Genomic DNA, 12070 nt, shown 5'->3' with positions numbered 1-12070 from the left:
TACTCTAGGTTTCACATGCTCAAAAAGCAGAGGAAGTATCATCCATTGTGTATGGAGCAACACTTTGGCAAGAAGCTCGATTGATTGTGAACATATGTGTGCCTATTTTTAAAATTATGTGCCTGGTTGATAGGGAAGGAGCCACCATGGGCCTTATCTATAAGCTCATGGATTGCATGGTGGAGACGATAGAGAATATTCAAGGGGTTGATTCCACCAAGTTAAAATAGGTTAGAGATTTTTGTATTGAGCGTTGGTATATGTTTCATACACCCTTGCATACTATGGGCTATGTTTTGCATCATGTTTAGAAAGGAGAATACCAAGATAGTGACTAGAGGTTCATAAGAATTGGATGACTCTGCTTGAGGCTTACACAAAAGGTGATGTAGAATTGTAAGGAAATATTCTTGATGAGTATGATAAGTACAAGTCAGAAGGAGATTCATTTTTGTGTACAATTACAAAAGAAGAAAAAATAATGCAAGAGGGTGTGAAATGGTGGCAAACATTTGGGACATGCACACCTAATTTGTAGTAGTTAGGAATCCGAGTGCTCTCTCAAGGCACTTGTGTTTCACCATGTGCAAGAAATTGGAGCACATTTTCTCTCATTAACAACAAAATAAGAAATGGGCTCAAACCTTCACATACTGAAAAGCATGTTTTTGTAAACACAAACCTTCATCTCATGTATGTAAAATCAAGGAGAGGGGTTATGAGAAGATGGAGGTTACATTGGAAATGCTCAACAAAGAGAAGTATGGTGATCAATTGATTGCTCTACAAGAGTTGTAGGAGGCTATTGAGGAGGAGGAGGCTCAAGAGGCTAACTGTGGTGAGGCCTCATCTTCGTATGCTAATGAGGCCCTTGACTTTGATGATGACGACGACGACAATGTTGATGCTCTTATTGTTGAGTTCTTTCCAAAGGGGGGCGATGATGATATAATTTACGAGGATCTTGTTAAGTAGCTTTGCTACTACTTCATTCATGTTCTTCTAGCTTTCTTCATCTTTAGCACGTTAGTATTTTTGTTGTTGGCTTCATCTTTAGCACGTTAGTATTTTTGTTGTTGGCTTCATCTTTAGCAAGTTGCATGTTGAATCATGAGACTTTGATTTATAATGTTTAAATGTTTTAACATTCATTCATGATCTTTACCGTTCCGAACTATAAGTTTTACATATTCTCCATCATATTTAATGACTGGATTCTCATGTGTTTTTTAAAAAATACTCAACAAAGTAGTGTCACGTATATTTCAAACTAGAGGTTTTTACCGTACTTTAATCATACTTCCATACTCGTATGTATATTCCATATGATTATGGTATGGAAAAACTATGTTCTGGTGGTTGATGCAGAAGGCTGTTTCAAGCACGTATATTTCAAACTAGAGGTTTTTACCATACTTTAATCATACTTCCATACTCGTATGTGTATTCCATATGATTATGGTATGGAAAAACTATGTTCTGGTTGATGCCGAAGGTCGTTTCAAGCACGTGGTTGGGGAGGGGTAGGTTGGCCAGGAAGAGGTCAACGGAGAGGTGCGAGTTGCCCGGGTTGTGGTTGCTGAGGGCAGGAAGGGAAGGGAAGGGCGGGGCGCTAGTGCATGTCGAGGTTGAGCTGGAAGTGCACTAGGCCACGAGGAAGATGAAGAGATCGCCGGGAGAGAGGGTCTGCTAGAAGAGGGATTTGTTTAGGCATAGTGGAGATAAAACCCACCTTGGGCATGCCCTGGGCCAGGTAGAGCACCTCGGTAGAGTACAAAAAAGAGTGTGCATCATGTCTTTCATGTTAGTAGGTCAAAAGAGCTCCTGGGTGTAGGAGATAGCTTAGTGTTTATCTAGATAGGATCTTATGAGACTCAAGGTTTTTTCTTTTTATGTTTCTCATTAGATGGTTGGGGTTGCTGATTTCATAGGGAATGATTAACATGTCAAGTTCTAAGTGGCTGATCAAATCGAGAGACTACGACCACACTTGGGAGAATGTTTCTTTGCTCTAATTTAGTTTTAATATTTTTCCTAAAACATCCTCTGGTAAGAAAAGGGATAATATTATATTTTGGGGAGATTTTTCATGAAACATGAACCTTGGGAGAGTATCATCTCTCAAGGATGCATCTACTATTTAGCCCATTGTTTAGTGGCATAAGTGACAATCATGTGAAGAATAGGGTTGCATCATATGGGTGGTGCATGCCTTCGGGGGTGAAAATTATGCTCAGGTTGTGTAGTCTTTCGCTTAGCAGAGTGTCTTTCCATTATATTTGATTTGGAGCATAAGGTTAGATGGTAGCTAAACCCACCAATTGTCCTCTTGGTTTATTTTCTATGTGTTGATGAACCATGGATTACACGTCCTAGGATTGATTCACGATTATGCTTTTATGCGTGTGGATCTTGGATGGACACTCAAGTAAGTGTTATTATTGCTTTCAAGTATTTCAACATCAAGCCAAGAGGCCTTGTCGTTGAAGTAACTTTGACATAATCTCGTTCTCTATCCGATGGGTAAACAGTACTGGTCAGCCCGAATCTCAAAATATCTCTCTCTCTCACTGTTCCTCCATAAAATCACCTCAAGGCTCTGAAAGAATAGCCCAAAAAATAGCGAATAAGAATTAGTTAGATTACCATGCACGAAAACGATAAAGATAGTAATCTTTTCTTAAAACCAGAATTAGTTAGATTACAAAACACTGGAAAGTGGTATTGGTTTCATTTCGCGAATACCGACTAAACCGTGTGGGATCTCCAAATGGCCCGAACACAGACTTTGTTTCTCTTGTGATGATCTACCTTTCTTTAATACTTCTCTTTGACAAATATAGTTATCCACCCCCTCATGGGAAGCCTTTACTAAAAATTAAGGGTCAAGTTGGTGTCTAGGCCCTGTTTCATGCGCCCGTTGTGGCTATATTTACTATGTAAACTCCCATGCGAGTTTCCTTTAGTCTAAACTTCCCACTGTGACCCTCTTATACATTATCGAAAATGGTTAGGTATGGAATATAAATCTCTTACAAATGACGGCACAAAATAGGTATAAAAACTCCAAAATTGGCCAAAAATCGACATCTCTAAAAACACTCAATTTGTGACCAAAATTAAAAGTATTTGCCACTTTTAAATAGATGCTAAAAACCACCAAGTCAACTGGACCCAAAAATACATACATAGGAGTACGTTACATCCTCTTTTGAACTTGAAAGTATAGAAACATTGGGCAACTATTTCAAATTTTGAGTGTAATGTGCTGACATGTAGTGTAATATTGGCAAATTTACCTCAGTAACAAATACAAGATAGCAAATTTGGATTTTCTATCCCTATAAAATAGCCCAACGCTGTTTGAAGGCCCTTTTAAATTAAAATAGCCAGTGGACTAACATTAGTCTCCATTTTGTTCCCCATTTGTGCATCTTCTTCACCTATATCAAAACTTCCTGGAAACTTCAAATTTGAATCAACATGATCCCTATTTTCAAAACAAGAGACAGATATATATGATAGTTAAGTATGTATTTTAGAATCAATCGATGCATACCATAAGACTGCGATTTTGCTTCGTACTGTATCTTGAAGTTTCTAAACACACTCATTTTAGATACTCCTTGGATTAAAATTATGATAAATGAACTTACTCAAGAGCTTACATTGGCAAGTTAATTCGGCAACTCCACTAGTTCGGAAACATCGATGATATTATTTAGAAGATGAAATTATTTAGAAGATGATATTATATAGTAAGGCATTGTTCCTTGTCACAGCTAGGAGAGGGTGGTCCTGACGCTAGCAGTGAGGAGGTCCACCTCTTTCTTCTCGATGCCGAAGGCCGTTTCGAGCACCTGGTCGGGGAGGGGCGGATTGGCCGCGAAGAGGGCGGCGGCGAGCTGCGAGGTGCCCGGGTTCTGGCTGTTAAGGGCGGAGATGGCCAGGGCGGGCTGGTGCATGTCGGGGTTGAGCTGGAAGTGCACTAGGCCACGGGGGAAGACGAAGAGATCGCCTGGGGAGAGGTTCTGCTGGAAGAGGGAGTTGTTGGTGGAGACGAAACCCACCTGGAGCATGCCCTGGGCCAGGAAGAGCACCTCGGTGGCGCGGGGATGCACGTGGGGAGGGTTAAGGCCCTTGGGCTGAAAGTCGATGCGCGCGATGGACAGGCCCTGCGTGTTGAGGCCCGGGAAGTTGGTCGCGAAGGCCAGGTTAACGGCGGAGCCCAGTCCTTTGACCAGGGGTGCCGCGTTACGAAGCAGCGTTGACGTGAAGTCCGAGGGCTGCACGCGGTTGGACGGCTTGCAGGTCAGCCCGTTGAGGGTGAGTGGGCCGCCGTCCGCCACGCAGAAGTCCTGCAGAGGGTCTTCATCGGCGGCACTCACCTCGACTATGAGCAGCGGCGGCGCAGAGGAGGCCAACAGCATCAGCGCGGCCAGAAGCAAGTAGCTGACTGCCATGACTGAGCGACTAGCAAAGAGTACATATTGAAAAGAAGGCACTCGTCGCTGCAATTTATGAACGGCGCCCGAGTTCAAAGATTCTACTATCTGCCACGCCACAAGGACGGGTGAACGCTATCTGAAAGCAACTGGAGTTCGGCTCGGTTCTCCGGTCAGCATCTTACGGCAGCGCTGCCATAAGATGAAAAACCCGTGATCCAAGTTTGAACACAAATGCCATCAATCCCCCATGAAATCTTAGGGTCATTAGGATACTTTCACTCTTCTACAAAGCACCAATTTGGGGTCCCTACAGGCTACAAATATATATATGGCTGGAGCCTTCCTTTACTCTTGTGGAAGAAAATATTTGAAGCACCATAGATCTAAACATATTAGTAGGAACTTGTATGAAACCATACCATACTTGTGTGAAGTTCATGATCCGCACACACGATAACTAGGAGGTGGATTGCACTACTTCATTGTAAACTATACATCTATAAATGCAATCATTTGAACCCAATGATAGTAGTCGAATAGTTAATGTGAGACCCACCCCACCATCACGTCGCGAGCACCTACCAAATTATGTATGTAGATTTCTTCGACTCTCAACCAAGTAGAGCATATGCATTTGTCAAAGGAGGTGGATTGCACGACTTTATTGTAAACTGTATATCTATAAATGTAAACATTTGAACCCAATGATAGTAGTCGATAGTTAATGTGAGACCTACCCCGCCATCACATCACCCACCAATGTTGAATAATAAGACTAGCACATTCTACCTTCTCCACTACACTATATGGGTCTGCTGGGGACCACTGTCCTACCTAAAAACTATAGGACTATCTTTACTCTTGTTTAAGAAAGTGTTTCTACTGACCTGCATCTACATAATCCCTTATGTCAAAATAAAGTCATGCATGATTGTAAGCTAGTGGAGACACAAATCATGCTTGTAGAGCCATATTTAAGTGTGGACACATTGGGCAAGTGAACACAAATCATGTGTTAGTGACTTCATGATGCAACACACTAGATGATCAACTGGGCAAGTGAACACAAATCATGTAGCTTGAGTCTTATAACTATTTTAAGGTTATGAGAAACCCATACTTCAGGCCCAAGGGACGTACGAGTTAAAAGAGAGGACCAGTTTGAAAGAAAGTACAATCTCTCAGCGTAATTTTTCTCATGTGCATGCTTGACAGATAAATGATGCTTTCATTTTCATATATTTATGAGCATAGAAAGACATTTCATTTAATATTTAAAGTATCTTTAAAATCATCAATAGAAGTGCCATGCCACAATCAATCACTACATGCCAACAATCACAACAAAAAAGAAAACTAAAAATATATAACATTGTGATAAAAAGATAATATTATCCAAATACCTTCAAATGAACATGCATTTTTGGTCTTTTTTTAATAAATAAAAAACAATTTTGAGGTAAAATACATAATATAAGGATTGCAGGGATATCTATATCTACTCCTTCTTCATGTGTAACATCTCATGTAACTTATTTGCACTCTACCCATGCCTAAACATAAGGGTCATGTAAATACATAAGAACTTAGTACCACTTTTCTACCATCTAGCCATATGTCCAGTAGATAGAACATACACTGCAGAGGGTCTTCATCAGCGGTACTCACCTGGGCTATGAGGGCGAGGCCAACACCATCAGCGTGGCGAGAAGCAAGTAGCTGACTGCCATGACTGAGAGACTAGCAAAGAGTGAGCAAAGAACTCGTCGCTGCAAGTTCAAAGATTCCACTATCTCCCACGCGACAAGGACGGTGCACGCTCATCGCCCAAGTTCAAAGATTCCACTATCTCCCACGCGACAAGGACGGGAGAACGGGATTGTATTTACTTGATGTATGAGCCATTTACGTATACATAAATGTGAGACCTTCCCCCACCAATGTTGAATAATAAGACTAGCACATTTTCTGGGCGAAGCCAATGAGACACGGATTCCCTGAAGATCAGCTTATTCTGGGTAAGGCCATCAATAGTCAGATGGTTAAGAGACAAGTTACATAGGCATGGCATACACGTAAGTGCAGAATGAGATACCCATACTAGACTATACGAAGGGTAGAGGGAGATCTTCTCCAAACATAATATCCTCACACTGCAGGCTACAAATTGTAATGCCGCATTTCCAAATGTCATATATAAAGTTATACTTATGGATTTCAAAAACCTTATATAATTATTAAAATTTGGTATGATTATACAGATAAAATGAAACAGTGAAAAATAGGTATGTTTATGATAAAAAACCAAAAGTAAGTCCGCTTTAATATACATCACTGTTTTGGAAAATGGTTCATGAAAGTTATTGATTATAGCCACCCTGATAATTTTAGGTACCACATAAGTATATTCTGCTATGTAACTTGAGTCTTACATAGACAATTGTAAGGTTCTACCAAACCTGTAATTTGGACCCAAGGGACGTACGAGCTAAAGAGAGGACTGGTTTATTCTTTCACCCTAGTTTTTCTTATATGCATGCTTGATACATAAATGATGATTTCATTTTCATGTATTTATGAGAATACAAAGACGTTTCATTTAATATCTAAAGTATCTTTAAAATCATCAATATAAGTGCCATGCGACAATCCATCACTACATGCCCACAATCACAACAAACAAATAACTAAAAACATATAACATTGTGACAAAAAGGTAATATTATCTAGATATCTTGAAATGAACATGTATGTTTGGTCTTTTTTCCTAGATAAACCCATGAACTCATTAATCCCCATGAAATCTTAGGGTCATTAGGATACTTTCACTCTTCTACAAAGCATCAATTTGGGGTCCCTACAGGCTACAAATATATATGGCTGCAGCCTTCCTTTACTCTTGTGGAAGAAAATATTTGAAGCACCATAGATCTAAACATATTAGTAGGAACTTGAATGAAACCATACCATACTATGCTTCAAAGATTATGAGACATAGAGCAACATTCATTAGGGAAGAAAATATGATGCCTATAGATATGGTTGATCTTGAGCACATTAGGTATTTGGTGAAGTTCATGATCCGCACACGATAACTAGGAGGTGGATTGCACTACTTTATTGTAAACTATACATCTATAAATGCAAACATTTGAACCCAATGATAGTAGTCGAATAGTTAATGTGAGACGTACCCCACCATCACATCACCCACCAATGTTGAATAATAAGACTAGCACATTCTACCTTCTCCACTACACTATATGGGTCTGGGGACCACTGTCCTACCTAAAAACTATAGGACTATCTTTACTCTTGTTTAAGAAAGTGTTTCTACTGGCCTGCATCTACATAATCCCTTATGTCAAAATAAAGTCATGCATGATTGTAAGCTAGTGGAGACACAAATCATGCTTGTAGAGGCATATTTAAGTGTGGACACATTGGGCAAGTGAACACAAATCATGTGTTAGTGACTTCATGATGCAACACACTAGATGATCAACTGGGCAAGTGAACACAAATCATGTAGCTTGAGTCTTATAACTATTTTAAAGTTCTAAGAAACCTATACTTCAGGCCCAAGGGACGTACGAGCTAAAAGAGAGGACTAGTTTGAAAGAAAGTACAATCTCTCAGCGTAATTTTTCGCATGTGCATGCTTGACAGATAAATGATGCTTTCATTTTCATATATTTATGAGCATAGAAAGACATTTCATTTAATATTTAAAGTATCTTTAAAATCATCAATAGAAGTGCCACGCAACAATCAATCACTACATGCCAAAAATCACAACAAAAAAAAAAACTAAAAATATATAACATTGTGATAAAAAGATAATATTATCCAAATACCTTCAAATGAACATGCATTTTTGGTCTTTTTTTAATTAAAAAAATAATAATTTTGTGGTAAATTACATATAAGGATTGCAGGGATATCTATATCTACTCCTTCTTCATGTGTAACATTTGCACTCTACCCATGCCTAAACATAAGGGTCATGTAAATACATAAGAACTTAGTACCACTTTTCTATCATCTAGCCATATGTCCAATAGATAGAACATACACTGCAGAGGGGCGGTACTCACCTGGGTCTCATGAGCAGTGCTTCAGTAACAAGCACCGCACATGCATTTTGATGACTTAAGAGCAGAGGTAAGGCGGCCATCAGAGTTGGTATTCAACATTCACTGTTTGCATCATAAGCGTCTCAGAGCAACTACTTCAGAGCAAGCAGCTCACAGGCATTTTAGCGTGAAGCAAGTTTCATAGAAGCAAGTGCAGAGACGCATTAATCTCGCCAGTGAGCAGAGAGTGCATAATTCTTCGTTTCATCTCAGCTCAGCAAAGATTGGAGGTTTTCGTTTCACCTCAGGCCTTGTTTTGTCTCAGCTCATCAGCAAAGAAAAATGCTTGTTGACCAACTCTTGGCGCAATGCTAAGGATTCGCTTTACTTAAATCTTAGGCTTCGTTTCGTCTCAGCTCAACAACGGAAAGCAATTGTTGTTAAGGAAAAGAAGAAGCAACAGTTGTTTTGCTAAAGGAAAAGAAGAAGAAGAGAGCTTTGCTATACAGAGCATAAATCATTAACCAAAGAGCTCTCATCTCATTACCAGAATTGGCTGATGAAGAAGCTCGAGGTGAAAAGAAGCCACCAACCTGATCTTAAGTGAAGTGAGGTTTTTTTTAGGGTTCTTATTTTTTCACACCTTCTTTAATTAGTCCACATCCACACCTTGTCTAATGCTTTCACACTCCCTTGTCCCATATACCTTTACCCATTTTTTTAACCTTAGACCACACTTTCTTTGATCTCCCTCTTATAAATAATTCCCTTCTCACATTACCTTGCTACCTTGTCATATTTTTTTCATTTACATTCATGGTACATACATACTGTTGCGTGACGAGTGGTGATCAATGCAAGGATGCAACACAAAGATGCAAGCAGGAAAACAAGTGACATTCTTATTTAGGGCTCTTGTAAAGAGTTCCAAGTTGTAGATGAGTGTGGGAGTGGGCTTGAGAATAATCCCACATGCGAAGTTTTGGGAGTTTTAGAGTTTTTGTATAAAAAGTGGCTCATTTGAGGGCTTATGGACACATTGGGCTAAACTCATGTTTGAGCTCTCTTGAGACTAGATCTCCCTCTTTTTTTCATAGAGGTGCAAGCTCTTCTCTCTCCCCATCTACATTATTGTATGAGCAATGTTCTTTTTTTAATTCAATGCAATGAGATGATGTTTGTCTCTCTTCTCATGTCTATTCTCTAGTGTGCATGTTTCTTTGTTGATAGCTTCAAGGTTTGTGTGCATGCTAGGGAAGTAAGTGCTTGAGAATGAAGTATGCTTTGAGCTTGTGTATACATTAGCTTAGCTTTCTTCTTGTATTGGATGCATGAATGAGTGGGATGATGAGTTGTGGCAAGATTGAGCTTGACAATGTGTGTGTTAAGTCTATGTCAAGGTAGTGGTGTTCTTAGCATTCTCTCCATTTGTGGATAAGCTTTTGTGCACCAGTACGGGTTGAGTCCCTAGCTCCAAAAGGGATGCAAATCCCATTGGATTGAGCTACACGTGGATCATGCTACTCTTGCTATAAGTGAGAGAGTTTTTCGTCTCTCCATTGGCGCCGCTGTCAGGGAGAAGACTCAAAACCGGTTGAGAAGCTTGCATTACTACCACTATTTCTTTTTGTTTTTAGGTTTAGGGTTAGCATGAGTGTGGAATCTCGGAGCTAGTGATTAGAAGAGAAAAAGTAGATTAGTACTTACTTGTGCGGTTGAGATCTACTCCCGCTAATGTTTTCTCATTCATGTATATGCTTTCCATGGTTGTTTTCATCGTTGTGTTCATTTTTTGTTCATAGATTAGAAACGAAAATCTGAATAATACATTAAGCTCAATGCATTATGTGTGAGCTTATGTATTATGCATTAAACTTGTGCTTAATGTATTAATGCGTTATGGCTTAAGCTTAATGCATTATGCAATAATGCAATAGATTAATGCTTAATGCAATATTAGCCGGCTGCATCTAAGGCCGTGGACGGCTGGCTATAGCAAGAGGCGAAGGCAGGGCCGGCACAGCAGAGGCGGTGACGGCAAGGAGGTGAAAAAATAAAAATAAAAAGCCACCTGGTCGCTTGAAGGGCTGCGTGGAGACGACTGGCAGCAGCTGGCGGAAGAAGGTGAAGCCAAGGCCGCCGACGGTGGGAGAAAGAGAAGAAGTCAGGCGAGGAGGGCCGATGGGCTTGGGCTTCTCAACGGCTACGTCCGTTAGCAGCAGGGGCTACCACCTCGGCCGCACGGACGTAGAGGCGAAAGGGAGCTGCAGAAGGCGAGTGGAGGCCGGGCGAAGGTTGTAAAGGAAGCGAGGAGTTGAGGAAGCGACTGGAGATACGGTGGGGCTGCAGGCGAGGAGGCACGTGAAGGAAATCGGGGAACGACGCACGATCCGGAGGCGGCAGAAAGATAAGGTTAGTACTTTTTTTTCTTTTTTATTTTTTATTTTTTATTTTTTGTTAATTTTCATGTTTTTGCATTTTTTTAAAAAATAATAAAAATAAAAAGAAAAAAAACATTAAAAAAATAAAAATAATTTTAAAAAAAAAGAGAAAAGGAAAAAAAATTTTTGTAATTTTAGTTCACATTTTTTGCATATTCTGTAATTTTTTATTTTTTTTAAAATTTCTATAATTTTTTGCATAACTAGTGTAACTTGCATTTTTTTTATTTTTTTTTTTGTAATTTTATGCATAATTAGTATTTTTGTGTAATTAGTAAAAAAATAAAAAATAAAAAATTATGTGTTTTATTTTGAGTCCATATTTTTTGCATAATTTATATATTTTTTAATTTTCTCTAATTTTTTTTTTTGCATAATTAGTGTAACTTGCATTTTTTTAAATTTTTGTAATTTTGTGCATAATTTTTGTGTAATTAGTAAGAAATAAATAAATAAATAAATAAATAAATAATAATATAGATAGTTACACACATATTCATGTTAGTTGCATTTAGTGGTTAGGTAGGGTTTAAAAATATATATATCTATATACATAAATATATATATATATATACATATTTAAAAAAAACCTTAAAATTTGACCTTATGCACTTGCGGTCAGGACGTCATATAGACACTGCCATAGGGCCTAGGGTACCTTTTAGATTACCTACGTAGGAAAGTGGGACCCAATCGGTAGGAAATTTGGCAGATATTGCTGAAACCTTTTCCGAATCCCAATCTGATACCCTTTCCAGAACAACTAGCTCATTGTCCATGGACAATCAAATAGTTTAGCCCCAAATAGGACACCCACAAGATCTTTTAATCCATTTGAAGCCGACACCATGGGGTTACCACTCAATGTGAGACTTCAATATGTCTACACGAATGCTCAAGGAGCTGAGATCTTTAGGGATCCACAACAACGGTATCTTGTTAAGATCGCAGACTTTTTCTCAGAATTTGATAGAGCACCTCTAGTCAATGACCAGGGTAACATGTACATGGGTGGAGATGGTGTTCGCCTGCGAAGTCACCTATCATCCAGCGAATGTAGACAAATTAGGGGAGCTCTCCACCAAAAGCGAGTTCTTAGACTTAT

General features: G+C 39.3%; 1 pseudogene across 1 annotated transcript; it reads right to left on the bottom strand.

The window, feature by feature from the left end:
• Positions 1–3613: 3613 nt before the first annotated feature.
• Positions 3614–4486, bottom strand: LOC147613643 (germin-like protein 8-2 pseudogene; annotated as a pseudogene). Its single transcript, XR_015263244.1, has one exon. The product of XR_015263244.1 is annotated as a germin-like protein 8-2 pseudogene (transcript).
• Between the last annotated feature and the right edge of the window lie 7584 nt (positions 4487–12070).

The sequence above is a fragment of the Cibotium barometz genome, chromosome 43, assembly GCF_041138505.1.
Source record: "Cibotium barometz isolate CiBa-2024 chromosome 43, ASM4113850v1, whole genome shotgun sequence".
Taxonomy (NCBI): Eukaryota; Viridiplantae; Streptophyta; class Polypodiopsida; order Cyatheales; family Cibotiaceae; genus Cibotium; species Cibotium barometz.
Note: the sequence above shows the minus strand (reverse complement) of the source record. Positions and strands in the feature narration are given on the sequence as shown.